This window comes from Callospermophilus lateralis, unplaced genomic scaffold (genome assembly GCF_048772815.1).
Source record: "Callospermophilus lateralis isolate mCalLat2 unplaced genomic scaffold, mCalLat2.hap1 Scaffold_113, whole genome shotgun sequence".
Taxonomy (NCBI): Eukaryota; Metazoa; Chordata; class Mammalia; order Rodentia; family Sciuridae; genus Callospermophilus; species Callospermophilus lateralis.
Genome location: NW_027511570.1, coordinates 3,173,424 through 3,196,099, shown reverse-complemented (window position 1 = coordinate 3,196,099; position 22,676 = coordinate 3,173,424). Strand labels below are relative to the sequence as shown.

The 22,676-nt window shown below is 34.5% G+C and overlaps 1 pseudogene; it reads right to left on the bottom strand.

Moving 5' to 3' along the window:
• Positions 1-22,170, bottom strand: part of LOC143386131 (E3 ubiquitin-protein ligase Mdm2-like) — a 33,529-nt pseudogene extending 11,359 nt beyond the window's left edge.
• Between the last annotated feature and the right edge of the window lie 506 nt (positions 22,171-22,676).

Genomic DNA, 22,676 nt, shown 5'->3' with positions numbered 1-22,676 from the left:
AGAGCCTTTTTAAGTTTTCTGTCTTTAATTCCACAGGGCTAATTATTTGTCTCATTATAAGGTCTATACTGATTGTTATAATGTTAAATCCTAGAGTCATATGTGGCTCTGTGGATTTAACATTAGAAATCATATTGTTTTCATTAATGATGGACTTCATGTACAGTAATGGCTAAATTATAATGTAGGTATGTAATGGTCTATACCATCTAGGACTGTGTTAGTACCCATCATATTAAAATGATTGAACTGAGACTTAATGAGTTAAAGACACATGGACAAGATCAGATAACTAGGTAATGGTAACTCTCAAGTTTGTGTATTTCACTTTGAAGTTAAGCTTCCTTTTATATCACTTGAAAAATATATGTGCACTACTTGGGAGAGATAATTACAAATATCCCTACTTAACAAAATATTTGTAGTTACATAGAAATGAAGTTAACATCTAAAAGCCTTCCTGAATAAATTACTCTCAAATGAGTATATTAATGATTCAAATATAAAACCTTTTGTAAAAGAAAGACCAATTTATAAACAATTTTTCAAAGGTTAGATCATCATTATTAATATAGAGTATTAAATTTTAAAATTCTCATTAAACATTTAAAAGTTATAAAGTGAAAACAATTCTCTCTTAGAAAATTGAAAGTATATGTCAGAGATAACTTGCAGAATCAAATAAAATGAGAAATTATAAAGAGTTAACTAATTCCTTAACAGATAAACATTTTTAAAAATTTTCACATTTAATAATGCTTATATTAAATGAAGCATGTGTACTTTTAAAGTATGTGAAATTCATATAACAAAAATATGAAAATTATACAACCTCATGATAAAAACTTACTTGAAATGTACATATATCATGTAAATCACTTAATTTTCTAATTTTTTGAAATGGATTATATTGGAATAAATTATTTCACAAATCTCAAAATCTATACTTGTATTTTGCCATAGGCAGCAAACAATATCCCCAAAAAGGAAAGATGATGTAATCACCATGAGATTTTTTTTTTGTTATCTGCTAATGATTTTTATTGATTACATTTCACAATTGAAGGATTACTTTCAATTTGTTTTTTTTTTCTTTCTTATATACATGACAATAATGGAGTGCATTACATTCAATTTTATCTAATCACAGCATAATTTTTGTAAGTCTGTATATAAAGTATGTTTACACCAAATTATTTCAATACACATGAGCTCTCTTATTTTTTGCATTCAATTCTTAATATATCTTTATACCACCATTTATCATATCTCTGTTTGTATATAAGGTATGCTGACAACAAATTTACATCATCATACATGTATTTTGTATAATGATGAGGGTCTCCCTCCACCATCCTAGCTATTCCCCTTCTTCCTTCTAATTGTGTAATGAATGAATTGTTGTTAATTTTGTAGAAAAAGAAAACTATTGGAAAGTCCAGTGAACATTTTCAGTTTTCAATTTATACCAGGTATCAAGATATGAATATTAATTTCTTAGGGCTGCAATTGGCAAATAATATTTAATTTAAAAACTGTTTCATGATGTCAAGTCACTGTTATTCTTTTTCACAGAAAGAAAAACCAAATTGCATTTATATTAAAAAGTGCTGAAGTCATGTCTAATAAGTGATGTAGCAAGCCTGCATAAATCAGCAGATTCTTATCTGAAAATTTTCTCCACTACTTTTTATGAAGACTACCTTGAGCAGGTTGCCTCCCATCACTGTGCCTCGGATTGCTCATTAATTGAATAGATTTTAGTAATTATTATGAGGATACCATGAGGATGTAATGATATAAGAAGTAGAAATCTTCTAGTGCAGGCTCCAAAACATTGTTTTGATTCAATAAATATCACCTATGATACTCATAAAAATATAATATTTATATAATCTTATACTAGACAGTTAATTAAAACAAAAAAATAAATAATAGTAAATGTATTCAAACTTCTTCAAACACTTAAACTTATATCTGTTTCCAACATAGAAAATAATTCCTGGTGACTTTTTTATCTTAGGACAATGAATTTCCATTTCTGAGGTGGTCCCTGTAGACTTAACTCAGAACAGTGATTCCTGGTTCTAGAGTTAACTGTGTAGTCCCTACCTTCATATTATTTAAGCATTTTAGTCATTATAGACAGAGTACCAAGATAACAACTCTGCTATATTTCTTAAACATGCTTAATGCTCACAAAAATCATAACCTGAACACTTGGACAAGCAAAACAAGCCATGGTAGCTTTTCTTTTTTACTTTAATTTTTATTTTTTAAAACAAATATATATTAGTAGGTGATTATACTGTAATAAATATGCTATTTCACAAGGTAGAAAATGTATTTAATTCCATCCTGTTAGCCACAGTCATATATTTACTTGGGCCAGTGGAATGGGAGATTGATGTCTTCCCTTACCATGAAAAATGCAAAGCTTAAGCATTGGAGACACTCAATTGCCTGGACCTTCAGTTCACAGCCTTGAGATCTACTTCTGTAAACTTTCAAATCAGGTAAGATAATGAAATTTATTAAGACCATTAACTTTCCTTTTTCTTTTGGACTTTATTCCACCTGAAAGACAACAATTTTGAGGATTTCTCTTAAAGGAGAATTTCACTGATTAAAATTTAGTTGTGGTTTGGAGTAAAGTAGCCATATGGTTTGTAGTCAATGACACTGTGATTCCTTTATTGCTAGCCTTGTTACTATAGAAATTCTCCTCTTTTTGCCTTCACTCTTTCAAACTCTGCCAACTCACATGGCATCATAGTAAAACTCTGCCAACTCACAATTTTATTGCTAAAAAAAAGAGAGGAAAAATGAATTACAGTAGATGGGTTAGAGAGAGAAGATGGGAGGGGAGAAGGGGAGGGGGATATTAGAGGACAGGAAAGACAGCAGAATACAAAAGACACTAGTATGGCAGTATGTAAAAAAGTGGATGTGTAACTGACATGAATCTGCAATATGTACATGGGGTAAAAATGGGAGTTCATAATCCACTTGAATGAAATGTATGAAATATGATATGTCAAGAGCTTTGTAATGTTTTGAACAACTAATATTAAAAAAACCAATTTTATTGCTAAAATAGTTTGAAAACTGATACTTCTGCATCATACAACTCATGTAGAAAAAATGACAGAAACTTTCCAATTTGACAAAAAAACAGATTTATGACAAAAACAAAATTGTAAATTATTGAAAATTGAAATAAAATTCTTTCATTTATCTCTATAGAAAGCATGCAAAGAAATAATTTGGACAATTAATCAATGAATCTGTTCACTTTTATGATCACAGTACACTAAGCGATTCAATCTGTATGATCAATCAGTCTTGTAAATTGAAGAACACACACAGAAAAACTTTTTATTTGAGGACACAAACATTACAAGCAATTCATGAAAAATTATTTTAAGGAGAAAGGTAATGCAGTACTGGAAATGCTACATAGAATTTCTAATGCCTGAGCTCATCCATCATAACATCATTTTCTTCTCCATTTTTATTTCAATTTCTTTCTTATCCCTATTGTGAGGGGTAGTATAGTGTAATCTTACTTGGTTAGTTCTGCTATAACAAACCACCTGAGACTGTGTAATTTTCAAAAGAAATTTATTTCTTCATAGTTCTAAATGCTTGAAACCCCAAGATCAACATGCAAGCAGGTTCAGTGTCTGCTGAAGGCCCTATTCTCTGGTTCCAGGATGTTTCTTGAACACTGTCTTTACAAGTCAGAAGAGCAGAAGAGAAATGAAGGTCCAAGGTCATTGTTTAGAGCATTTTCATAAGGTGTTAACCTTTTCACTGTAAATCTGTCATGGCATTATCACTTCCCCCAAAGTTGTAACTTCTCAATACCACCACAAAGGGGATTGTGTTGCAACTGATTTAAGAGGCACACAATCAAATCATAGCAATAAGTGACCTCAGTGGTTTTCAAAATAACCCTGTCACTGTCATCTGATAATGCATGTCTAAAATGTCAGGATTGAATTTCAGAACTAGTGAGCTAGTATCTTTTCTAATAGAGCCAAGAAAAAAAATCTTTGAAAGAGAAACTAAGGGGTTTATTAGGTAAAAATGTTTTGAAAACCAGTGACTTAAACAATAGTACATGTGAAGTGTAAGAGTCACAGGTATCCAATAGATACAAATTCTCCATAAAAGTTGTCATTTTTGACATTGAGTAAAACTTTGAAAATCAGTCAATAAATAGTTGGTCTAGAGAATGATTGGATTAATGTCTTTAATCATAGACAAATCAGCAAAAATTCTACCAACGTAAAAAGAAAAAAAAACACAATTAAAAACCAAGTATATCTATATCTACAGATACAGATAACCTTAATATACCCAAAATAGAAATCTAAATTATATATACACACAAACACACACATGCACATGAATATATCTATCTATCTATCTATCTATCTATCTATCTATCTATCTATATCTATATTTATATCTATCTATATCTATCTATCTATATATATATATATATATATATATATAGAGAGAGAGAGAGAGAGAGAGAGAGAAACATTTCTAATTTCTAATAAAGTGCCAGAATTTAGAAGCATAATCTGTCCCTGTATTTGAGTATACAGTTCAAAATTTATTTCATAAGTGAAGGAAATGAATATACAATATGTTTTAAGCAAATTGAACATTAGGTTTGAAATTATATTTTAAAATACACATGGAATCTTATATTTATAAATATGCATTTATGTCAAACTAGTTGTAGGAATAGTGGTAATATTGGTGTTAATATTATATATTGAGTTGGTTAGAGTTAGGCTTACTAAAAGAATATGTGTATCAAATATGTATATATATAAGAATGTACATGTGAAAACATGTATGAAAACACATGGATATATGTGTTATAAAACAGAAAATTAAATAGGGTGAATCATATGAATATATTTTTTTCACTTGGGGAGAGTGGATATATAATAAAGTGAATATATACCAATTTAAACACTAATAAATAAACCATTCCTAATTGAAAATATAAGTCAAAGAACATATCACATCTTATATGAATATACATGCACTTATGTTAAATTAGGTACAGTTACAATAGTCACATTAGGGTTAATAATAAATACTGAAGGGTTTAGGGTTAATGTAAAGGAATGAATATATACATCAGGAAATATGAATATTTCTAAGATGTTCTTGTGGTCTCCCATACTTCCAGCACACATTTCTGTCTCCCCTCATGGTAGTCCAGGTAGGATATAAAACAAGTTAGCAACCAGAACTCATAGAGATGATAGAACTCACTAAAACCAGAATTTATAGTAGAGCTTAAATCAATCAAATGTAAACAGTTTTGAATTGAACAAGTGTTTGTATTTTTAAGATGTCCTTCTATAAACTTCCACACAAGAATTCTGCCTGTATCCTTACTTCACCTACTCTTCAGCTTTTCTCCCCTCACCTTCTCCATCCTTCTCTTGTGTCCTCCCTTTTTGGGAGTAAAACATAAAATTCCTATAATTTTCTTATTATAGGAATAACCTCCTCTTTTTATAGACTACAGAAGCAAGCAGGGGTTTCCATATTTATATCAAATAAAAAGGACTTCAAGCTAAAGTTAATTAAAAGGGATAAAAAATGACATTACATACTGCTCAAGGAAACCATACACCAACAAGACATAGCAATCATAAATATATATGCCCCCAACAATGGTTCAGCTATGTTCATTAAACAAACTCTTCTCAAGTTCCCGAGTCAAATTGGCCACAACATAATAATTTTAGGTGATTCAACACACCTCTTTAACCACTGGATAGATCTTTCAAACAAACTGAAGAAAAAACTATAGAACTCAATAACACAATTAATAACTTAGACTTAACTGAAATCCATAGAATATTTCATCCTTCAATAAGAAAATATGCTTTCTTCTCAGTAGCACATGGATCCTTCTCTAAAAGAGACCATATATTGTTCCATAAAGCAACTCTTAGCAAATACAAAAAAAGTAGAGACACTACCCTGCATTCTATCAGATAATAGTGGAATGAAACTAGATATCATTGATAAAATTTTAAAAAAAGTGACTCCAACGTCTGGAGACTAAATAATATGCTACTGAATGAACAATGGGTTGCAAAAATTTCAAGGAGAGAAATAAAAATTCTTTGAGATAAATGGGAACACTGATACAACATATTGAAATCTCTGGGACACTATGGCATTATGAAGAAGAAGGTTCAACATAAAATTTTGATTTAATGATTAAGAGTAGGTTTAGTCAGTAAATATTGGTACTGGGAAACATGAATAATCATAAGGATGCATGAAAATATATATGAAAACATACATAAGTATATAAGTTCCAAAACATATATAAATATATAAGTTCTGAAATATATAAGTTCTGAGCATAGGGTTCATAATTTGAATACATACTTTTTACCTCCAGAGTGCATGGATGTTTCATATAAATGAATATATGATAACATTTGCAAGTATACCATTGGTAATTGAATGTATAAGTCAAAATACTCTTAAATATGTATAGTATGTAGCCTTTCATGTTACTTTAGATTTAGGAATAAGACTGAGTTTAGGATTAGTATTATCATTTTTTTTGGCAATAGGGTTTGTGTTAAATAGTGAATGTGAGTGTCAGCAAACATAAATATTCATAGGAATGTACTTATGTAAATATGCATAAAAATAATATAAATATTTATGTTCTGAGATATAAATAGTATAATGTGAGTCATATGATTCCAAATACTTTTAATTTAAGTATGAATACATAACTTTATGGACTCATAAAATATGTATGCAGGGCCTGGGGTTGTTGCTCAGTGTCAGAATGCTTGCCTAGAATGTGTGAGGCACTGGGTTTGATTCTCAGCACCACACATAAATAAACAAAATAAAGGTCCATTGACAACTAAAAACTATTTAAAAAGACAACAAAAATATGTATGCAAAAATACTATTGAAAATGTAATGTAATTGTCAGTGTATACACAGATGTTCATAATAATACATGCTTTTTAAAAAATAAGGCTTAGGTATAAATGTAAGGTTAGGGTTAGTATTAAATTTTGTATTCAGTAATGTTAGTTTTAGGAAATAAATATGTATGTTAAGTAACATGAGTACTTATTGCATAGTACTTGTGAAAATGTTTATGAAAACCTATAATGTTTATGAATAGAAAAATGTATACTGTGAGTTTTGTGAATACACATTTTTATCTTGATGATGCATAAATATAGTATATAATGAAAACATAATAACTTTATGCAAAGTTAACATGGAAGTTTGAATTTATATTTTAAAATACACATGGAATCTAACATTCATATACACACAGTTGTGTCAAACTTGGTATAGGTATAGCAGTAAAATTAGAGTTAGTATTATATATTGAGATGGTTAGGGTCAGGCTTAGGGAATGAATATGTACATTGAAAAGTATGTATGTTTATTAGAAAGATCATTTGAAAATGTGTATGAAAACAGATATGAATAAATATATTCTGAAATGGAAATGGTATAATGTGAACAATATGAATAAAAGTTTTTTAACTAGAGGATGAATGGATATGACATGTAATGAATATGAACTAAGTTATACCTCTATACACCATTGATTATTGAAAATATAAATGAATATACAAATAACATCTCATAGGAATATACAGGCATTCATCTTAAATTAGGTATAGTTAAGTGGTAATTTTAGGGTTAGTATTCTATATTGAATGGAGTTAATGTAGGTTGAGGTAATCAATACATACATCTGAAAATATGAATTCCTGAAAATGTACTTGTAAACATTGTATGAAAATCCATATAAATGTAAATGTACAGACTGAAATAAGAGTATAATGTGACTCATGCATTAAATATTTTGTAATTTGGGGATGTAAGAATATATCATATACATGATATTTAGTAATATATGTGCAAATATAAAATTGATAATAAAATATATAATTCACAATACACACAAATATTAATTTAAATCTACATACTTTATGTAAAACTTTGTTTATCTATAGAGGTCACTTTAAGTTGAATTTTCAGTTCAGATATCATTTAGGGTTAGTGTTCTGTTTAGGGAATTAATTTTTATATTCTAAAATCCACGTATTCATAAGAACATACATGTAACCGTCTATACAACATTAAATATTGATTTAAAAATACATGTTCTGAAACAGGGTTGATTGCAATGTGATTCATGTAATTATACCTTTCTAAAAGTTGGGGATTCGTGGATATGTTTGATAATGTATATATGACAAGTCATATAGCATATACCATTGATAATTGAAAATGCAAGTCAAAATACATATAAAACCACAGACTATTCTAATTACATTTACTTTATATTAGATTTAGATTTAGCATTAATATTAGGGATAGTAGTAAATATTGAGTAAGGTTTGATTTACAGTTAGATTAAATATGTAGATTAAGAAATATGAAAATTCACAGAATGTACCTGCAAATATATGTTGCCCCAAAATACTTACAAATACCATCCTAAATAATATGATATAATTCCCATCACAAAAATTAAAATAGACAATTATAGACAGAAGAGGAAGGATATCTGATGAGTTATCTGGCATTGGTAATAATCAGGAGCTCACAATGTTGCAGGTGGCATAGAGGACTATAAAAATAGGGTCAAGGGAAGAATGTTCTAGCACTCATGGAAGTGTGCTGACCTATAAGTTTCTTCACCAATGCCTCTAACCTTTTGGTGCCTGAAATATATGTGGCTTCCAAGAATGTTGACTCTCTTTGGAGTGAGAAAATTGCAGTGGATGTCCATCTATGTGAACTGGAAGACATTGTTTAATACCCTTGGACATGCTTGCAGAAGCTAAGCTGAATCCTCTTCTTGGAGGTGAAATGTGGCCACTGGTGGCCAAAAGTCTCCCTGTGTGGATTGTAAAGCCATTGAGCCATCCTCCAGGTTTCATGGCTGTTATTGCTCAATCACAGGAAATTTGGTATTATGCTGCAAGAAATACAAGAGGTAAACTATGACATAGTGCTGGAAGCAGTTCTATCCTGGAAGGTGATTCAAGGCCTCAGGAGAAAACTCATTTAGCCTCTCCAAAATTCTGAGTTGAAACCTGACTCTGAACCTATTCCCACCCCACTCCCCATAAAAAGATGCCTTCCCATACTAGGGTCCACCGGCTGCGTGATGTCAGTACCATGTGATTTGGAATAAAAAAAGAGATTCTGGTGGCATTGGCAATGATTTCTCTGCACACACCTATAGTCATCTTCCCTAGGCCCCACCATCAGAAGGCTCAAACTCACTGGTATCTCTATTCTCCAGTATTTTAATGAGTTCTGGCCACTGAAGTTTATCTCTGATTCAGTCGTGGAGAGAAACAAGGAATTCCTAAAGAGCTCCAGTTGTTCATGGTCCTACAGATTTAAAAAAATTCTGGATAGAGATATAGCCATATTTCTTCTGAGACCTCACGCAGGTGGACTTTCTAAAGAGTGCAGAAGCAGGGAAAATGATTCTAAAATGTGAGGCACATGTGTGTTTCAGGCTCTTAACTTCGGCTAACAAAGCTCTACAGAGAAAATTGTGTGAAATCCTGGCTGAGACTTGTAATGTTGTGGAGAAATCCACACTGGGCCTAGGTCTAGGTTCCCAAAGACACCTCTGATGCTTGAGTACCCAAAATCTCAACACAAATCACTGTGATTCTTCTATGAAGTAAGCCCCAGAACTCAGACCACTGATCAGATTCACACAAGGGTGGAGCCTGAGGTTTATTCAGACATCCATTATAACAATCACACAAATACCCACACTTAAAACAGGAGTCCTCCTTTATGGAACAAATTACACTCATTTTCTTCTTTGTATGTACTTCTCTTCAAAATTTGGTTGGAAGGTTCTGTACTTAGAGAAATCTAGGATTGTGTCAAGTTAAACATCCTGTTTACCTCATCTGCTAAAGACTGTGCTCCTGACTCACTTCTTGAGAACAATGGAAAGTAAGGTGGGCTTAGAGTTATGACTGTGCTAATTCCCAAATTATAGGCCAAGTGTCTGCCAATGGTAAGTTCTTTATGTGTATTTGACTCAAGAATAAACCCAATCACATATATCCTAGCTCCCTCAGGTACAAAAGAACCTTATTGCACTCAAAGTGTCCCTGTTTTTGCTACATGAATGTCAGGAATCTTACCAGATGCAATCTACATACTCTATTCAAATTTTGAAACTTTTTCCTGGGTTTTCATAAGAGGTCCCTGGGGCCAGAAACATAGGGAAGACCATAGCCCCTCATTAACTTCTCCACAGGACCAAGGCTATGGTAAAGACTCCTACTGCTCATCCTATTTGGATTTCTAACCATCCAGGCAGGGTTCTACTCTGAAAGCCTTACCTTCCACAGTGATTTATAAGTTTCAGAAGTGATGTTCAGTATTCCCTTCACCAAGCCAATAGATGACCATTTCACAGAGCTTGGAGGTGGTATACAACTTTTACACAAAACCACCTGCACCTTCTGGGTACTGGTGAAATTTCAGGAAGAATACAAAAAGTCATGGACATAGGAGGTCTTCCCCATCCATAGGCAAGAAACAATCCATTCATAAATTTGAAGTCTGAGTACCGGGAATGTTTCCACTACACAGGACATGTTCACTGAAGGATATTGGTTATTTTCTATTTTAGGATGGGAAATTAAAGATTGATATATAAACATGGAAGCAGTAGCCATCTGCCAAGTGACTCACTGCTCTACATTTCATGTGAAAACTGAAAAAAAAAGGTTTTTCCTCCATATTCTCAGGGGATATGGGACACACACACACACACACACACACACACACACACACACACCTGGTAAGGGTCTTGGTGTATCCAAAGTGTCATCAAACATATGCAACAGTACAAAAAAAGAAATCAATGGGTCCTCACTCTTTGCCTCGTTATTCTTTCATTGATAATTCACCCTGGCCTTCTTCTAAAACTGAGATCCGACTGACATTCTATCAGTCTGAGAACTCTTTATCCATGCCACTTTAAGCAGGCCTCGGTGGTGCTACATGTCTGGGGAGGCTGGGTAGAATCTTTTTAAACAGGAGCCACTTGGCAGTAGTCTTCATAGGTGGGCATATCATCTGTTGACTCAGGCATAATGAACAAGAATTAGTTTCTACCCACACTGAGGTGCAAAAAAGAACACAAAACACCACTCTACTGCATTCAAAATTTTTACAGCACATCAGCCAGTCTCAACCCTGTTTATAGTGGTATTTTCTTAAAGAATCAAATAAATATGGGTATGGTAGCTCAAGCCTCTAATCCCACTGACTCAAGAAACTGAGGCAGGAAGACCTCAAGTCAAGACAAAACTTAGCAACTTAGATAGTCCCTAAGAAACTCAGTGAGACCCTGTCTCTAAATAAAATAGAAAACTGGCTGTGGGGATGTGGCTCTGTGTTTGAGTACCTCTGGGTTCAATCCCCAGCCCCCTCCTCTATACACAATGTAATTATCTGGCTATTTCAGATGCCTGTAGTGAAAATGTACAGGTGCACAAAAATTTGCACATTTCCAGGTGGCAATGTGAGAAGTGTATCAATAGTCATTTTTTCTTAATGACTTTCTGGCTCCATTTTAGTGAAGACATTCTTTGGGTAATACTGTTTTTGTTGATAGTCTCCTTTTTTGGGTGAGGAGGAGTGATAGCCGGGATTGAACTCAGGAACATTCAACCACTGAGTCACATCCCCAGTCCTATTTTGTATTTTATGTAGAGACAGGGTCTCACTGAGTTGCTTAGCACCTCACAGTTGATGAGGTGGCTTTGAACTCATGATCCTCCTTTCTCAGCCTCCCAAGCTGCCACTTTTTTCATACCACCAAATGGAAACTTTGTGGAAGTAATCTCGCTCATACGTTAAATATAAACTATGAAGAGTATGTAAGACCCAAGCTCAAAGATGGATGAATAATCTGGTGCCTATGACCACTCAGTTGCTCAAAATAAGCCTGAAATATATTCTGATCTGCTCCTATTTTAAAGTAATTTTCTATATTATTGATTTCTTAGCATGGTCTAATCTTTCTACCTCCAGTAAAAGTATTCCATCAGCCAAACTTTTCAATACACACTTTATTTTACACACCTAAAACACCAACCATAATTCTACCATTTCTTCTCCTCCATCCAATGTGTGCATGGTAGCTATAATATTATTTTAAAAAACATAAGTCATTTAATTCTTCTCTGTAAACACTTTCAATGCCCTCCTATTATACCTAGACTACATGTCAGACTTTATCATATGGTCTACAAAGGCACTCATAAACTTTTCTTGTAATAAATATCCAACTTTATCTTCAAGTTATCTTTAGTTATTTCCTTCTTGCTCACTACGCTAATAACCACTTTTTCTTTTGTGTTCCACAAGATGAGAAGTTGCTGACTCAACAAATTAGACCAAAAAATTCACTCTTGCAAAGGCAGATAATTGGAGAAGTTGAGAATAAAGCATGGCCTGACTCCACTTTGAATGTAGGCTTTTATTGCTCTTCTCCCTGTTACTACAGTTTTGAATTCATAATTATTCTGACAGTGATGTAAAAGTATATAGCCATGTGAAGTGATTTGAATAAGAGGAATGTATCTTTATTACTAGATATCTGTATATAGAAATGGCCCAAGCAAGAACCCTAGAGTCTCTACTGCACCTTGTGCTAGAATCTTGCAAGTGCAAGTCACTGAATGAAGTAAATTAAGATCCCTCCTCATTGTGAGTGAATTAAACATAAAATACTGGAGATTAAGGCAAGGAACACAGTGACCAGAGGACTTAAGAAAGAAAAGTAAACAATCTGCCACCCTATTTGGGCTGATAACAAAAGCCAGAAGGGCCCTTCTCCCTGCAGGCACAATTCATTTGGAAAAAACTTAAGTACACAGCAGAGTAAATAGAAGCAGTATTTTGAGTGCATTGCCAAGTGCCCCCTTCACTACCTTAATCAAAACAGCACCCTATTATGAGAATTTCATTGGGAGGAGATGTAATGAGCTGGTGTCACCTCAATTTTTTAGGGTTAGAGTCATGTTGTGTGAGCCTGCCATTTCTTCATGCTTGAGCCTCCTTTTTCAGCCTCCTTTTTCCTCATTGCCCAGAGCACACATGGCTGTCACTACAAGATAAAATATATTTGCAAATTAATTAACTTTGTCCAACACTTGGATAATTAGATTTCTGTTCAGGGTTCTTCCTGAGTCATGGATTCTTAAGACATTGAAGGAATTCAATATCACATTTTCCTCATTTCCCTTTTGTATTCTCTGGCTATCATTTTCCTACTTATTCCTTCTGTCCCCCATTTATTATCATATTTCACCCAGCAGAATATGCTTTGAGAGGTGATGCCTTGTGCGAATTTTTAATCTCTATAAAATAATAATTCATAACAAAACCAAACAGCTAATAAACATTAGGTTGAAGAATAGTAGAAGGCAGCTGCACTGGAGTTTCATTTTGTCAGGATTTCTTTCCTTGACTGGCTCTTTGTTTTCATTAAAAAGTGCACAAGGATGAGGCAAACAATATATAAAATGGAGAGAAGAATTTACAGAATGTTGGATCTGCGATGAAAACCATTAAGGGATTTTTTTAAACAATCAAAAGCTTAATTCAAGAAGGAAGAATTTCAAATTCCTTACCAGTATCAAAGCAAAAATACAAAATACTGTTGAATGTGTTTATTTGTGTTCATTGTATATTTCTAATGACATTTACAAAACAAACTTGTACAGTATACTATTTTAATGATACTGGCATATACAGACATAGAGCAGTATTGCCTAAATGAAAGGAAAGAAAGTTTAAAGAGACATTTTGAGGATGTGTTTACTCAGATTAGAGTTAAAATTGCGGCGCCCAAAACATAGAAAATTCTTCAGAACATTAGAATGGTCTAGGATATTATGGGAAAAAAAGAAAAAACAACGGCACGGGGAAAAAGAGAAGACAAACTGAAAAGCTCCTGCACAAGATTGATAAAAATTGAAAGAATGAAGAGACAACCTACAGAATGGGAGGACATATTTGTAAACTATATTATCTGATAATTGGTTAACAGCCTGAATATATATAGAATGCAATCGATGCAATAGCAAAAAACAAATGACCTGATTTAAAAATGTGCAATAGATCTAAGTAGACATACTTCTAAAGACATACAGATTGTTCAGAGGTATAGGAAACATGATCAATATTACTAATTATTAGGGAAATGAAAATTAAAGCCACAATGAGATCTCACTTCACTCTAGCTTCAATGGTTATTGTCAACATATTTAAAGATAACAAATGCTGGGAAGGATGTGGAGAAAAGGGGACCCTTGCATTTTGCTGACAGAAATGTAAATCAATATGTTCATTGTGTAAAACAGTATGGGAATTCTTCAAAAAAATTAAAATCATGGCCTAGGGTTGTGGCTCAGAGGGTAGAGTGCTCACCTAGCATGTGTAAGGCCCTGAATGTGAACCTCAGCACCATATAAAAATAAATAAAATAAAGGTATTATATTCAACTACAACTAAAAATAAATATTTTAAAAAATGAACCTATATATGATCCAGCATTTCTAGTACTGAATTCAAATACAAAGGAAATAAAATCAGTATTTCCAAGAGACATTTGTAGGCCCATGTCCCATTGGAACACTATTCATGACAGATAAAAATGTAAAAAACCTAAGTGTCTATTGATTGATGCAGCAGCACTGCATCTATTATGTAAGACTTAGGAGGTACTAGTTCTTTTTTTCCCTATTCTTTTCAAGTCTCAAACTTAAGGGATAGTCAGTAGATAAATCCTTAAGATTATTTTCTTGGTCAGTATGTAGTTAATTACTTCAGTAAATGTATAAACAGTACAAAAAGTTACTTGATCAACCTTTTCTTTCTCCCTTGCAGTGCTGGGAATTGAACCCAGGACTTCATGTATGCTAAGCAAGAATTCTAATATAGAGCTACTTCCCAACAAACCTTTTTTTAATGATTACCACACATAGAACTCAGATAAAACTTGCAGCCTCTATTCAGCTGACTAAAATGGGGCTGCTCTAAGAAAAGTCAAGTGTTAAAGTCACAGAGAATGATTACTTAGAACTATGTTTCTCTGAGTGTGTGTGTGTGTGTGTGTGTGTGTGTGTGTGTGTGTGTGTGTGTGGTGTGCATTTGAAGTGCCTGAATGACAGTCAAGTGATGCTCTACTGCAAAAGACACTCTGGGATGACATGCAACACTACTGTTCAGAAGCTAAAAACTACTGTTATTAGTTTTTAAGTCTGTTTTCAGTATTTGATTTTTGTGCTACTTCCATTTAGTAAAAGAGTATTTTGCCTTATTCAAAGCCATCAGTATTTTATTGGCTTGCTATTTCAAAAGTTTTTATTTATTAAATGGATATATATTGCTTCATGAAATAGCACATTCTACTTTAGAATTCCAATAGTAAAAAGAGCATTGGATTTTATATCATATCGATTATAGGGTATAAATCTAATGATTTTTGTAAATATAATAATTTGCAAATATCCCTTTGTTGTGTGCTATCACATGAAAGCAGCTTTCTCTTCTTGCTTCCCATCTACAGCTGAGTCATGGCACTTCTTGTCCCTTGGAAATGGGAATATAAAATTTGTGAAAGGTACTTTTAGAGAGGAAAAGAAAATAGTCTTTCTAAGCTGACAGACTGTGAAAGGATGTAGGCAAGATTAAAAAAAGGCTTCTGACATTGATGTGTTAGCAAAATTTCAGAGAAATGGAGCCCCAGTACAGTTTCTGCTCCTATTCTGCAGTGTTTGCTTGGAAGATGATGCTGTTCTGACAAAGATGGACTAGAAAGATCATCTGGATGCACATCTGCTATGCTCTGTATGTCTATGTTTTCGTATGTAGCATGTGAGCGGTCCAGACACTTTTGTGACTTCTCTTGAGCTCAAATGGAGGTGCTTAGAAAGCAGGTACATTACTAGAGGCCCAGAAGTAGAATAAACAGGCAGATGGAATGATTCAAGCCCAGTATTCACTTTCTCCAAGCATATCATTCCCAAAAACCATGCATGACTTGAGTGGTTCTGTGACCAGAACAGATGTGATACCTATAGCAGCAAAGAACTCCATTCAATATACTTAGGCCTGGTTCCAAGATTTCCATCTACTTCATATCTATGAGCATATATAAGATATTTCCTGCCTCTCAATTAATAGCCAGACTTCATTCTAAGCAGCAGGAGAAGATGCAGCAAATATAAAAGGCAATATCTTTAAAAGATACCTAGATATCCAAAAGAGACTATAGGACACAAATAAATTGTTAATGGTTAAAAAAGGTCTTCTTCACTTCACATTAACCTCAAGGTACTGACCATACAGAAGACAAGCTGAAAAAAACTATTACAGAAAATTAATTGCATTTATTTTTGTCACCTAAGCAATATATACAGTTTCAGCAAGGTTAGGTACCTGTCTTTGGGAGCACTACTGCCTGTTTCTCATTACAGTGTAGGCAGCTGAGAAAGAGTGCCCAAATACTGATAGCAGTTTTTTCACCTTTGGTATTCTATAAGTACATAGATCCTACACCTGTGTACAAAAGTAAGGACAGTGATTCAAAAAAAATAAATGACATCAGAATGCATTGCAATTATCATTACACATATACAGCAGATTTTTCATATCTCTGGTTGTATATAAATATGTTGACACCAGTTCTTGTCTTCATACATGTACTTTGGATAGTAATGTCTATCACATTCCCCGAGTCTTGCTAACTCCCTGCCCCCTCCCTTTCCCTCCCACCCCTCTGTTCTGTCTAGAGTTCATCTATTTCTCCCATGCTCCCCCTCCCTACTCCACTATGACTCAGCCTCCTTATATAGAGAAAACATTCAGCATTTGTATTTTGGGATGTGTTAACTTCACACAGCATTATCTTCTCCAGCACCATCCATTTACCTGAAAATGCCATGATTTTATTCTTTTTTATTGCTGAGTAAAATTCCATTGTGCATATGTGCCACATTTTTAATCCATTCATCTACTGAAGGGCATATAGGTTGACTCCAGAGTTTAGCTATTGTGAATTGTGCTTCTATAAACATTGATGTGGCTGTGTCCCTGTGGTATCCTGTCTTTAAGTCTTATGGGTATAGACCGAGGAGAGAGATAGCTCAGTCAAATGGTGGTCCCATTCCCAGATTTCCAAGGAATCCCCACACTGCTTTCCATATTGGCTGCACCAATTTGCAGTCCCACCAGTAATGTATGGGTATACATTTTTCCCCACATACTCGCCAACACTTACTGTTGTTTGTCTTCAAAATAGCTGCCATTGTGACTGGAGTGAGATGGTAGCTTAAAGTAGTTTTGATTTTCATTTCTTTAATTGCTAGAGATGATGAACATTTTTTCATATATTTGTTGATTGATTGTATATCCTCTTTTGAGAAGTGTCTGTTCAGGTCTCTGGCCCATTTATTGATTGGGTTATTTGTTTTTTGGTGCTTAGCTTTTCTAGTTCTTTATATACCCTAGAGATTAGTGATCTGATCTTTTCTTTTTAAAGAGAGAGTGAGAGAGGAGAGAGAGAGAATTTTTTAATATTTATTTTTCAGTTATCGGCAGACACAACATCTTTGTCTGTACATGGTGCTGAGAATCGAACCCAGACTGCATGCATGCCAGGCGAGCGCGCTACCACTTGAGCCACATCCCCAGCCCCTAGTGATCTGATCTTTTAAGGGAAAATATTTGCTCCCAGGATTTAGGCTCTCTGTTCACCTCACAGATTGTTTCTTTTGTGCGAAGAATCTCTTTAGTTTGATTCCATCCCATTTATCAATTCTTGGTTTTAATTCTTGCTCTATAGGAGTCTTATTAAGGAAAGTTGGGGCATAATCCCACATGATAAGTTTAGGGCCTACTTTTTCTTCTATTAGATGCAGAGTCTCTTGTTTCATTTCTAGGTTTTTGATCCACTTTGAGTTTTCTGCATGGTGAGAGATAAGAGTTTACTTTCATTTTGTTGCACATGGATTTCCAGTTTTCCCAGCCCTATTTGTTAAAGAGACTATCTTTTCACCAGTGCATGTTTTGGCACCTTTGTCTAATATAATTGTAATTTTGTGGGTTTGTCTATGTGTCCTCTATTCTGTACCATTGATCTACCAGTCTGTTTTGGTGCCAATACCTTGTGTTTTTGTTACTATTGCTCTGTAGTATAGTTTAAGTTCTGGTATAGTTATGATACCTGCTTCACTCTTCCTGATAAGGATTGCTTTAGCTATTCTGGGTCTCTTATTTTTCCAAAGAATTTCATGATTGCTTTTTCTATTTCTATGAGAAATGTCATTGAGATTTTGGTCAGAATTGCATTAAATCTGTGTAGTGTGTGTTTTTTTTCTCTGAGAAGAAATGAGGAAAATTACCACATTTACAATAACCTAAAAAAAACCTCGGGAATCAACTTAATGAAAGAGGTGAAAGATCTATACAATCAAAACTACAGAACCCCAAAAAAAGAAGTCAAAGAAGACCTTAGAAGATGGAAATATCTACATTGCTCTTGGATAGGCAGAATTAATATTATCAAAAGGACAGTGAGTGATTTTAAGCATTTTCTGGGAGTCTGAAGGTTAACCCCCACACCCATATTTTCATTGATTAGTTTATTCACTTATTCACAAATGCAGTCTAATTCATCATCTAGCTTTGTATGCTAGTTAATCATTTGTTCCCACTAATAATTTTTTAATGGCTCAGCTTCAACATGCTGGAAGGAAGTTTGAAAAAATAAAATTGCATAAAGAGCAGAAATATAATTTTGAAATGAAAAGATAAAGAGAATAAGTTCCAAGTAAGTGGAGAAGCAGAGAAAAGTACTTAATGGCAACCATGAAGCACACACAAAAGCAAAAGAAAAAAAAAAAACATTTCCCTAGGAAGAGGAGTGTGGAGAATGGTGACAGTGATTGAGAGATCAATGTCTAAGAAGAGGGTCCCTGATGACTTTTTGGCTGTGGCATGCTTGGTGCAAGCATGGAAAGTTTCTGTACAAAGGTGTAGGATGCCCAGTTGCTATGGTAATGCCCTTCAAGTGGAGGCTCTGTGCTAGAGTCTTATCAGCCTCAACCTTGCTCTCAGTCACAGAGCTCCTGGGAATGAAGAAATTTATTTAAGCAAAGACAACCATAATTTTCTACCACCTCTGTTGCTCTTGAACCTGCCCACATAATAGTAACTTTAAACAATGGACTTTCTTGAGAGATACACAATGCTCCTAACATTGCATATTTCAACTGCAGAATGTAACTGAGGTATAAGCTGCATAATGTTTCTAACTCTGAAACTTTCATAAATACAATGAATAATACTTGTGTAGTCTTTAATCTAATTAATGAGATATATATATATAATAAAGATTGCTGGCATAATTCTTTAGATCTGCTTCTCTATCCAAGAGCAGCACTCCACACAATCCCAGCTGTTATTTTCACAATCTGAGTATGTGAGTCTTTATTCTTCCAATCTCCCATTGCCTGTCACAGGAACTTTCTAGTTTGGCTACACTGGTCATGGCAAGGGAGGGTTATTGATTCGGAAGTCACATAGAATGTTTCTCTAAAGTGGAAGCAACATAGGTGTTGTGCACATGGTGGTTCTCTTAGAATTAAAGTATCATGAAACTCAACACTTACAGACATTGCATTAAATATTCTGTCATTTCAGAGTGAAAATACTTCCTTCAACTCAAGGAACCTATAACAAATGAAATAAATAAGCCACAGATAAATGGTGTCTGTAGGCTATGTAACCCAGGTAGTACTCAGAAGAATTAAAACTGATAGTGTTGCCAAAAACCCATTATTATTTATTTCTTTATTATCTTATTTCATCCTTATCTTATTTCATTATTATCTTGTTTCAGAATCAAAAATAAGCCCCTTATTTCCAAATCAAATAGAAACATCTGTTTGTTCAGAAGTATAAAATTAAATGGCAATCTTATCCTCCTAGAAACATTAGCTGACTGTCCGGATATGAAAATTTTCTGTTTTCTTCAAACTTATTTTCCACTTATCTCTTACTGTTTCTTCCTATAGCCAACACTTGACCTACATGAGGCTAGGTTCCAGTCTGTGTTACTTTCTTTTTTCATGCTATTTTGTTAACCAATCTTTAAATTTATTTAACTTTCCATGTCATTTCACTGCTGATTCTTCAACATTTATGCCATTTGATCCAACACTACTTGATTTTTTTTCACAAACATTAGACTGCCTATTTAGTCCCCTCAAACAAGAAACATCAAAATAAAAATCTCAAAGTTTTCTCTGAAGTAATTACCAAACTGCTTCTCTGAAATCTTACTCAATTGATTAATAAATTCAATTATTCCTAATTCATCCTTTGTGTCCATATGCTCAACCAGTCTACTAGCCAGTTACAGAAATAAGATTTCTAGAACATATATCAACTATTTTTGTTTTAGTATTTGTACCCATATTCTTCTTTGGGTAACTGCAATTTCCTCTGGGTTATCTCCCTACTTCAAAATCAAATCTGACTCCAAAGTATTTCCTCCCCCAAACCCATAATAGGTACTACAGCAAACTCTCCCCCTTATTGATCAATACTTTGTTCTAAGAGTGAGATAAATGTCTAAATTCTGAATTTCTTAGCTTTCTTAGATTGTGTTAATGATGTGGCCCTTTCAAATATGTTTTTTTTTCAGAGAAAAGAAAATACCAAACCAAGGGATCCATATTCTAGTTTCAAGCATGCAACCTATCCTAAATTCTACTATAAGATTATTTGGTATTTAATAATAAGTGGATTCTGGCATCACTTTTAAAACTTATTTAACCTCCCATATCAACAAATCTCTTTTATATTGATACATATGAAAAGTGCCCATATATCACTAAAAGGTACTCACAGGGTCAGGAGAGTTTCCCACTTTTACTGGTTGTTGAGGTCCATGTAAGCAGAAGGCCTCTGCAGTCAAGCAGCTCTTAACACCAGGCTCTGCCCACTGGTATTCCAGCAGAGTGCAGAAGCTGAGTCTATTTTCTCTTGCAGGGTTCAGTATGTTCTGAATCCAAATAGCTACATGCAGCTCTGAAAACACCACAGCATCTTGCCACTTAAGTGTGCTTAGCTAGTGATATATACCTCTTGGTCAACAATATTGGTCCACATTTAATAAGAGTTCGGAGAAAGCACCAATGTTATTGTTCCAAATTTATGCTAATGGTAGTTTACAAATATACACACATTATCGGATAGCACTTGAGTCTGAAACTTTAGCTTTGCCCTTATTTCCATTTTCCCTGCAGGAGGCATGGCAGCAGTGACAGGTCAGTATGCCCTTACTCCCTTGACCCTGGCCTGCACCTTCATGATATTGTTGGCTACATTGCCTACCCCCACCCTTTCCAATCCAGTACAATGAGAACCACCCTGGAAGAGCATTCTAAGAAATAAGCCAGGAACAGAACAAAAGGGTTGAATGTTTCCTATGACATGAAAGATGTTGCTAAAATAAAGGGCCCCATACCCCTGCCACCACTGTCTCAGTTGCTTGCTTTGTGGGTAGGTCCCTCTGCACCTGGGCTCCAGAAACACCATAGCCTCCCTACAAAACAAGAACACCTTGGTATTTTTCCTCCAGTTGGAACCATACAGTGAAGATGGAGGACTCTGAGCAACTGGTGCAGAGAGCCCAACTGGCTGATCAGGGGGAGCCCTCCAAAGATGTTGCCCTGGCCACAAAGAATGAGACAGAGCTCAATGAGCCACTGTCCAATGAAGAACAATATTTTCTCTCTGTGGCTTACAAGTATGCTATTGAACATGCCATTCCTTCTGGAGGATCATCAGTAGCATTGAGCAGAAAACATCTGCAGAGAGCAAACAGAAGATAATACAGATGGAAAGTATGGCAGCATAGTGTCTGTAGGGCTAGTGGCTGACATACTCTAAGAATAGAAGAACAGACAGAAACTTCTATTCATCATCTTCTGACCCTTCTAGAACCACCTCATCCAGCTGATTTCTCCTGGAGAAGAGGACAGCTTCTCCCATGATGTTGATAACTCTCCCCTCAAGAGAACCAGAAAGTGCCAGTATGGTCAACACAGAGGTGCTGGTCCCTGTCCTTTAAGTTCTCACCTCAACTCTCACTTAATCTAATCAAGACAGCAGCTTGTGGGAATTTGGATCAGTTCTTTCATTTGACTCCTCTCTCCTCCTACAATTCTTCCTGGTCTTTGGCTGGGTCAAGGTCAAAGGCAGTCAAGCTTGGTCAAGGGCTCAGACCATTTCTCTCTTCCCTTGGCCTTGGCATGGGCCACAGGCCTGAATGCAAGATGCACATGTACCTTTAACTTGCTGGATGAACTCAGGAAGGGTGGTTCTCCTCTAGCCTTAGTCTTGGCACATGTGAAGTGTGGAACACAAAAAAATACCACCTTACAGGGGTCCTCGAGGATTACATGGGATTGAAGTGGGAAAACAGGGGTTACCATGCAGTGATAATTGATGGGCTTGGGTCTTGTGGAGAGAGATACAGCCTAGGTCCATGCACATTT